The sequence below is a fragment of the Serinus canaria genome, chromosome 2 (genome assembly GCF_022539315.1).
Source record: "Serinus canaria isolate serCan28SL12 chromosome 2, serCan2020, whole genome shotgun sequence".
Taxonomy (NCBI): domain Eukaryota; kingdom Metazoa; phylum Chordata; class Aves; order Passeriformes; family Fringillidae; genus Serinus; species Serinus canaria.
In genome coordinates this window covers 112,145,102-112,154,699 of record NC_066315.1, presented here as the reverse complement: position 1 = coordinate 112,154,699, position 9,598 = coordinate 112,145,102, and positions in this window count along the sequence as shown.

Below are 9,598 nucleotides of genomic sequence, written 5' to 3'. Positions count from 1 at the left end.
TGGGGTGCTGTAGTTTAACATACGAGGAGACACTAAAGAGGGTGGCTTATTTCAGGCTGGAGAAGACTAAAAATGCAACTGGTCTGCAGCTACATAAATGCAGGCTATAGAAGACTGTGACTCTAGCTTCTCTAGAGTGCATAGAATGACAGGAAGTACCCTCAAGTAGTAGCAGGGGAAATTCTGACAGGTACAAGGAAAAAAAAAATAAAAATGAGAGTGGTTAAGCACTGGAATATGTTAACCAAAGATGTGAAACCTCCTTCCTAGCAGATAACAAAAAGATGACTGGACAAGGCAAGAAATCCCTTCTGGATTAAAACATTCTGTGAGTCTAAAGTCAAGTTAAGCAGAGAGGATATCTGCTCTTTCCCAGGACAGTAATAAATGACTACATTTAATCACTCTGATAAGGTCAGCGAAAGCAATAAATGCCTCCCTAGAACTGCTGAAAATGGATTAAACACTGCCTTCAGCTAACCTAACATTGGAGCTATCACAATCTGTCTACTCTGTGACTCATTGTCCACTGACACATTTTGTAATGATTTATCAGATAAATGTATCAATTGCTGAGAGGAAACTTCTTTTAGTGAAACTTCCCTGAACATCTCTATCATCTCATCAACACTCCATGTACCATGCTTAGAATTATTTTGCCTCAGAGATGAAGGGGTTTGTGTATCTTCTATCTTTTTACAGCTATGACACTGGCACTACTGTACTGCATTACACTCATATTTATGAATATAGGTCTTCATAAAAAAGTAATCTTGACCTTATTGAAACAAGTGATTAATCCCCACTAATTCCAGTAAGGAATGCAGACCTCTTCATGGTGTATGGGGAAGAGTCTGGAGAGAAACACCCACAATTATTTCCAACACCTGAAATAAGGAATGAGTAATGCTTTCCCCAGTCATTTATTGAACAGTAGTAGCTGCAGTAGTTTTATAAATCAGATTCAGAGTGTATCTCTGAGAATATATGTCATAAAAAAATGACACAGGAGACTGTGCTATTACCCCAAAATGTATATAAATGAAAAGTTGTATGTCCATGCCATAATAAATTTCCTGTTCTGTCAAAATATACTTTATGCTTTAAAAAGGTTGCATAACAATTTTTGAGTTTATCATTATTTTATGCATTATCTATGAACCATTTCTTTTTCTGTGTCTAACTTGCTTCTAAACCTACTACAGCATTATGTCAGGAATGCCTTTAATTTGAATCTTTTCCAAATGATGACACAAACCAGCTGGACTGTGCTTTCATTTTTTCATTTCCCAGGAATACTACCTGACTCAGTTTAACAGTTTTATTTTTTTTTTTTTAAGTCTGTGAAATAAAACTTGAGCAAAAGGTTAAGAAAAAATTACTCCCAGGCAAAAATCCCTGACACATACTATTTGCTATCCAGACAGTGACTGGGGCTGTCTGTAGCCCTGGAGTAACATCTTTTCACCATTTTCAGGTTACCTCTGAACACAGAAAGACTTTTGACATTCCTTAAGAGGACTTCTCTGAGGACTCCTCACTGACTTGCAAAATAGTATGTGGCTTGGAAAGATATCTCTGTGTTTAGTTTCTCTTTTCAGAGAGAAAAATATGAGGCAACACTGGTTTAGCATATTTCATTCTGCCTTAAAGTTTCCTTGACTGAAAATAACCAGTCCTCTCTTCAGTTTTTTTTAGCTGCCTTTTAAAATCAGCATTTTTATCAGCATTTACCATTAACCTTACATGAGTGTGACAGTAATGAAACAATTCACCCATCACTTTTGGATTACTTGTTGTGCTACAGTAAGAACTGTTTGCTGGATATGAGGAGCTCTTTGTACTATCAAGACAACCCATACTGCTCTGTTGTACTCAATACACTACTCCACTATCCTGGAAACAATTAAATCATGTGATATGCTAAAAAGAAAGACATACTTTCATTCACATGTTGATTTAGACTCACTGAAGAAATCTAAGGTAATTCTGTTTGTCATTTGCTCTAGACCATGTTTCATAAAAATCTCAATATTCTTGAAATACATCTTGGGTGTAAATTTGTCACTTTTTAATAAGACTGGAAATAGTCTTTTCTAATTTCCCTTCCACAGTCTAGACCTGGGTCTCCATCTGCCTCTCATATCAAAACACTCCAAAGTCTTTTGAGACCTGGCAAGGGGTTGTGATCCAACCTCTGGAGAAGGCTCCCCTTTTCAGTGCCAACTCTATGTTTGTAATAAAGATTGTTAACTAATATTTTCAATTTAACTTTCCAAAACATACTGTCTCCATTTACCGAAAGGCATCATGATTTTTACAATTAAGTTCTGGTAGTCTGTCTCATCCATCTTAAATGCAGTGTCCCATTCTCATAGATTTATATAACTTTTCCATTTTTATTGTAAACAGCATATTTCTTTTATGTCTGCCCTATTACTTTTTCTTGTTTTCCTTTGAAACAGAAATATTTTGCCAGTTTCTTGGCTTTGCCACATGTTTAACTATTCTGACTGGTTTTATTTCACTCCTTCCAAAGATGCTTATTAAAAAATATGCTTTTATTCATCTATTATTACACTGGAATTATTATTGATAGCAGGCATAGCTCAAGGCAAGAAAATTTGGATGAATGCTTTTTCAGACTGCAGAGTTTTGTTGCATCTGAATTCATAGATAAAGTACCTGTTTTAATCTAGTTTTCCAAGTCCTTAATGAAGAGTCTGCCAGTGATGCAAAATTTTGTTTTCTTTCCTTTCATACACAATGGAACTCTTTTTTGGACCAAATAAAGAATTCAGAAGCAGGCCTTTTAGCAGATGGAATAGTAGCTTAACAAGAGTTGATGTAGACACACAACATCTAAGATTTTGGATACTGGATTAATTTTCAGAGGTGGACATTGAGTTTTAAAATGACTGTGAGCCAAAGCACAAGCTCACTTCAGCCAGTGATTTTCAGAAATAGTCATGGAGTAGAATAAAAAAAATCTTTGGCCCGATCAAGATATGGTAAATTAGAAATAAAAAAAAATGTTTCTTTATTGTCCATGCAATTACTTTTAATTTTTTCTTCTGTTATCTACATCTTCTTTCAAGTCTAATATGAAATGAAAGTGCAGTATGGGTCCTGTCATTCTGTTGTACTAATTCAGCTCTTAGTTGTGTCACAAAACCAGTAATTCCATTTATCTTTGAATTAAACATGCCACAACTTTCTAAGAAAAGAAACAAGATTAGGTCATTAACATTCAAAATACTGAAAAAAACCCCCATATTTAAGCAACACTGACAACATCGATAATGTTCCTTTTAATATGCAAAATATCTAACACCATAAATCTGATCAGTGATCATCATAGATAACTTTACAGGATGTGTTTCCAGTTATCAGTTATCAAAATCTTATTTGCAATTACTATGTTTCACTGTCATCTAGTGTACAAAAATACTTTCTGCAAGTGCTTGGTGAAGAAGAAGAATGCAAAAATGCACAGAAGAATGAAACACTAATTTTTCCCAACTTAATTTAAAAACTTTGAATCAGAAAGTAATTCTTAAGGTTTACTTCTGTCCATCTAGTTACTCTCTCTTGAAAGGTCTGTATTGCTGAACATACATGGCCAGCAAGGAAATATGAAATGGAGAGTAAATACAGAGCTTTAAAGACCAATACTATTACAGAACATAGTGGAGCAAGGATTTCAGTCTCAGTTGTATCAGGGCTTCAAGGGCTCTTAAGTCTACTTAATATTACTTTTATTAATTATTTTTCCTGTATTTACTATATCTAGAAATAACCAATGACATTGACCAGTTTTCAGTGAGCAAGAAAACACTGTTCTTATTTCACTACTTAGTAACTAACAAAATTTCATTAGCTGAAGGTTCTGAAAGTATTTTAACTAATTTTCTGTAAAGAAAACAATTTCTTCAAGTTTAAAGTGTCATTTCTTTGCATTTTTTTTTTTTGCTATAGTTATCTTTGAATTATGAACATAGTAATTTTCAATTGGAATATAACTTGAAATCCATTAAGCAGTTCAATCAACTTCAATCCTTTGTGAAATTAAGTACATGTATCTAGTAAAATATCTCTGTATCAGTACTTGAACATTTGATGTCACACTGCATTTGGCCTCTAAATTTCTGCTTGCTGTTTTTTAGTGCATTAGAAACATTCAGGGATATAACTTTTATAAATAGTAAAAAAAAAAACCAAAACCAAACCAGACAACTTTGCAATCATTTGACCCTAAAAGAAATAGAATAAAGTTAAAATAACTTTCTGAAAATTCTCCTAGCCTCAAAAAGGAGTCTACAGATGATATTCTGCATTGGAATTTGGTAGATATTCCTAATATTGTCCTTTAATGAAAAATATCAAAAACTGAATCCATACTTGCTAAAAGAGAGTTTGGAAAAATACTTAAGAATGAATTAGAGATAAATAAATAAATTGCACAGGACTGGCATGCAGGTTGCTAAGATCATTATGGACTTTGATGTGTATATTTTTTTGTCTCTTCTGGGATGGCTGTCTTACTCCTAAAAAAATCCTAAAAAAAAATTAAAAATACAGGAACTATTTTAAAAATATTTCTCAAAAAATCCAAAAGGAAGTGTGAAAACTTATGAAACCATATATCAAGAATGGATATTGATACCAGACGTACTCCACAGCATGCATGTTTAGAGAATTTTAAAAAGCAATCCCTGTCACCAAACTGAGAGCTCCCAACACTTGCTTTCAGACAGATTAAAAATGTAAAGACTAGCAATGACCTCTAGCGTTGTGGTTTCAGTACTGCAAATTACTCTTGCTGGCAATAAACCACAGCATCCATGGAGCATCCAGGGAATTTTAGACTGTATTATTCAGTTACTAGTGCAGCACACAAGAAGATCCTTTAAAAAAGAGAAAATGTTTTGTCTGTTACCTAAAGCTAACAGCAGCAGAAATACTTCGCTATTTCTCCAGTTTAAAAAAAGTTTACTGAGTTGAAAGTTTTTGCATCTGATGATATAGTGGGTAACTTCCTGTACTCTTTGCACCTGTTTCAAGAACAAGGATTATGTATCAGGTGAAATGCCCCTCTGGCTGGGCATTGTAAGCCCAGGGCAAGGAGGACAAGGAGAGCAGGAGACAGTGAATGAAATTTCAAGAGGAAGAGTAAATGAGAAGGCATTATATTTCATACTATTGCAGGGCACACATATTTTGGACCATTTGCAGAGAAGAGACAAAGCAGTGCTGCATTCCAAGATGACCTTCATGCCATTACTGTCCCCTCCACAAGCAAATGTCCATGCTGCTGTGTATTGGTTTAATTAGCCGTGAGAGTAAACAGAAAAAGCCTCGATACACAAATGTTGTTATAAAATGACGAAAGGACAGTACTGGAACCTAAAGCAATTGCCCACTGAGGCTTGAGACGAAATTCATTACTGGTCTTTGGTAATATTACAGAATTATTGGCCTTACTCTGACAGCTCAGACCTTGATTTTAGATTTTTTTTGCACTTATTTCAGAAGCAGGATTTTTTTTCCCCCCTACTACATATTGAACAAAAAACTCTACAGCTTCAATGAAATATGAAAAATTATCTTTAGGGTCAAATTGCCACAGGTTAAAAAGATCATATGACATTTGCTGTGAAATCCTTGTGTGGGTTACCTGATGATTGAGGGGTACAGCTGAACTGAAAATACAAAGTGATCTTCTGAGCTTTTCCAGGGCTTCCTCTCATCACCAAGCACTGAAGAGAGTAATGTTTCTGCATTTAATTCCACTTTTGGATCTTGCTTACTCTCACTTGCACCTCATTTTTGTCCTTTTTAATATTTCCTTCTTTTTTTCTCTCTAACAACAATGTTAAACACATTGCTGAATTGTTTCTTACAGTAAAAGTTTTCATGTGCTCTTTATCACTTTGGATTTGTTGAAATGCCTCCATTTTACTGCTGCTTTCTATATCAATGCGGATATGTTGGTTTTTTCAGAGCACTACTGTTCACTACTCTAGCCAATCTTTATTTGTGATTTGAAATTATTTTTATCACAGACTTTCAGAAATGTAATCCTGTAGTTAGACACCATAAAACCTCAGGTTTGCCACAGGTTTGACTCTGCTAGCAGCAGAGTGATAGCAGTGCTGTGGTGCCATAGCTGCAAGAACACGGAGCTCAGGCTGGGCTGGCCCTTTGTGGATTTCCTGTTCACTGGCTCTGCAGCCTTGCCTGAGCCACACGAGGTTTCTTACACTTTCAGGATGTTTCCTACACTTGTGTGAAGCAAGTTCCCCTCTGCTTTCATGGTCTGAAGTCCAATATAGAGTATTAGCAGTGTGTGCTCATCCTTAGGCTAGCTGCCTGCAGTAAAATCACAAAATATCCCCCTTCATGCTAGAAGATATGTCACAAAAAAGTGAATAGGCACAATGACCTTAAGGCTGTGTGGGGAAAAAAAAGGTATTTTGAGATGGTAGTCTGGAGAATTTCTGAATTACAGATAATTGCATGAAATCCTTGCATTTCTACATGGCACTGGAGAGCACAATGCAACCCCAAATTTAGGTAGGCTCAGATTATAAGAAGTATTTTGGACAGACCAAAGTTTCTGCTCTTCTGCATCCTAAGCAAACTCATAAATTGAGTTAGCATGTAAAGAAATAATAATAAAAAAAATTATGACAGTTTCTCCAGCACTGTCTTTAAAAAATAGCCTCATAACTAAGCTGGAAAAAAAAAAAACCACCAAAAATTTCTTCTTTACGTACATTCATATTAACTGAGTCTCTGTGACTGTTTAGTGACCACCAACAGTTTTTATGTTATATTCAAAACAGATATATTTTGTTAAGATTAAGGGACATATGTAAACTTGGCATTTACTTTTGACTAACTTTCCAGAGATCAAAGTACTCAGAAAAATTCATTGAAAACAGACATATGAGTTAAAATATAGACAAAAATTGAGTATCTTTAGAAAGGATTTAATAAGCAGATAAAAAATTTCACAATCTACAGAGCTACTGCTAAGAGCTTTTCCAGATTCACCTCTTATTATAAAAATACAGTTCAAAATAAAACAACAGCAGCAACAAATCTAATCATTATTATGTAAAAAAACAGAAGAAAAGAGAAACTGATAGGAATAATGTGAACTTGAAGCTATGAAACACAGTCCATAGCCAGCCAAGACAGGGGTCAGTTGCTCTTTTTTTCCCCAGAGCCCTGGAACTAGACATTGAGCCTACAACAAAGCACTGAAACTATTAATAACATGAAAATTATCTGCTGCTAATTAGGAAAGTGACTGGACAGAGACGGAATTTAAGGAAGTTGAGCTAATTTGGGGTTTTATGCTGTGGCCCACTAAAGTTAGTATTAATAAAAATGTGAAAATCAGGGAAACTTCAGAAAACTGCAAATATTAACGTTAGGGAAATGTTCAAAAAGGGCATATAGATTAAACTGCTTAATCTATAGTCTGATGTCTACAACCCACTTCTTCTTTTTGATGCCAATGGTGCAATTCAGTTACTAAAGATGGAAGGATTAAGAGCAGTAAACGTTGCTCAGAAAGGTTTTGTGAAAAAGGACTCCAACCAGTAAATTTTAATTGACTGTAATTATGTATTTGAGTAGAGCACATATTGCTTACTGAAGTTATTTTCTTCCTTGTTAAATAAGAAACAATGCTAAGCTTTATGTACAAATTAAATTTTGTACCTAGAGTGTGTAAAAAAAAAAAAAAAAAAAAAAATCAAAACTCCAAACCAGTCTTCAAGGAAGGAGGAATATTGTGCCAGGAGCAGGGATTTTGGGCATCTCTAGCTGAAACCTCAAGCCACAAGCCAGCCAATATTGCAGCAGTCAGCCTGAAATGTACATCACCAGGCCCTCCAGTGAGCCAGACTTGGCTCTACAGTTTTGACACAATTTTTCTTTCTTTCTTTCTTTCCTGTGCTCATATAATTAGGCAGGTATTGACCTCTATTACCTCTAACTTGCTTATTTCAGTAGAAGAGAGTAATTTGTAATTACTAAAGATTTGCATGTGTCAGTTTCTATTTGGTTGTCCTTCATACACTGGCATAAAAATGTACTAAATGAGATCATTTTAGAAATTAATTTTAGAAAGACATTAATTTAAGAGCCTTGATATTTCTAACTGCAAAAGAGCCGACTACCATCTCCATCTATCTAAAGAATTCCCTGTCTACACAGATTTGAACAATCTATACATTTTTTAAAATGCATAGGAAACATAAATGGTGCAATCAAAGCAGAAGCCATCTGAGCTGCTGTATTGGAAAGCTCAAGTGAAGAGCAGATTCCAAAGCTGCAAAGCTCTGAAAGAGGACTCTACCAGCACCCACGCCTGAGCTCATCAATGAATATAAAAAAGCTCCTAAGAATGAGTAATGAATGCAAGTGCACTCAGAATACTCAGTTTTCTTTTTTTTTTTTTTTTTGAAAATGATTTAAAACCTAGTTTAAATTAGTCTACTCCTACAGTATCTTTTAAAATAATGTAGCTAGGTATTTAGGAATATTTGAAAGGTATAGTCTCTTCTGGAAATGCAAAGAATCACCATTTCAGTGTACTTAGTTCATCATTTCAGTTTACTTTGTTAATTGAGGTCAGTGACTAACTCTGTGAATTGAGACCCTGGGAACTGCAAAAAAAAAAGCAAGGTGGTTTTGTTTCTATTCCATTCAGAAATAAAAGTGAAAGAAAAAGGACTGAATAGTGCAAGTCAGCAGAACAAAGGACAAATAGTATTCAACATGTTAACAATAATATTTTCAGTTAGCAATTCATCTTTATGTAAGTACACAGTGGGTTTTATTTATTTGGTTTAAGGCTCTTTGTAGTTTATTTAAATATGTTAATAAAACATATTAAACAAAAAGTTTTGTTATCATGAATTTCTAGTTTGTATTACTAGAAAGGTAGGGAAGGAGGGGGAATTTAGATGCTTATGTAAAAAAGGCAATTAGTACTTACTAATAAAATGCAAAAGTGCCCAAATATCTAAATTAGTGACTCAGATTAAATATAACCATACTTTTCTAGCCTCTAAAAATAGACTGCACATTAAAAGCTAAATATAGAAGGAGTGGACATAGTCTAGAAGCATTTGAGTTTAAGTCTCTGGAGTGCCTGATGAGGTACATTTCCAGGCCAGCTGCTGTGATGCTGGCTGGCTTGTGGCCTGTGGTTTCAGCTGGAGATGCCCAAAACCCCTGCTCCTGGCCCAGCACTGCCATTTGGATCTGGATTCCCTTACTGATCCAGAGGTTATAGTGAGAGACAAGTCCACTGGCATGCAGGGCTAAGGGAGAAGCTGAAGCTTCTATTCCATGGTTTAGACATTCTGTATTTATGGTTACCAAACCAGGAGAGTGAGTGATGTCAATGATGAAAGGATCAGAGTATGTCATCTGTGAACAGAAAGATCATTAGAATGCTATTTTGTAAATAGAGATGGTATAATCTTTTTCAGGATTGTAAAAAGAAAAATATATCAAGTTTCTAACAGTACAGGCCAAGCAAATTCCTGGTATATCTTCTTCAACTGAAATATCT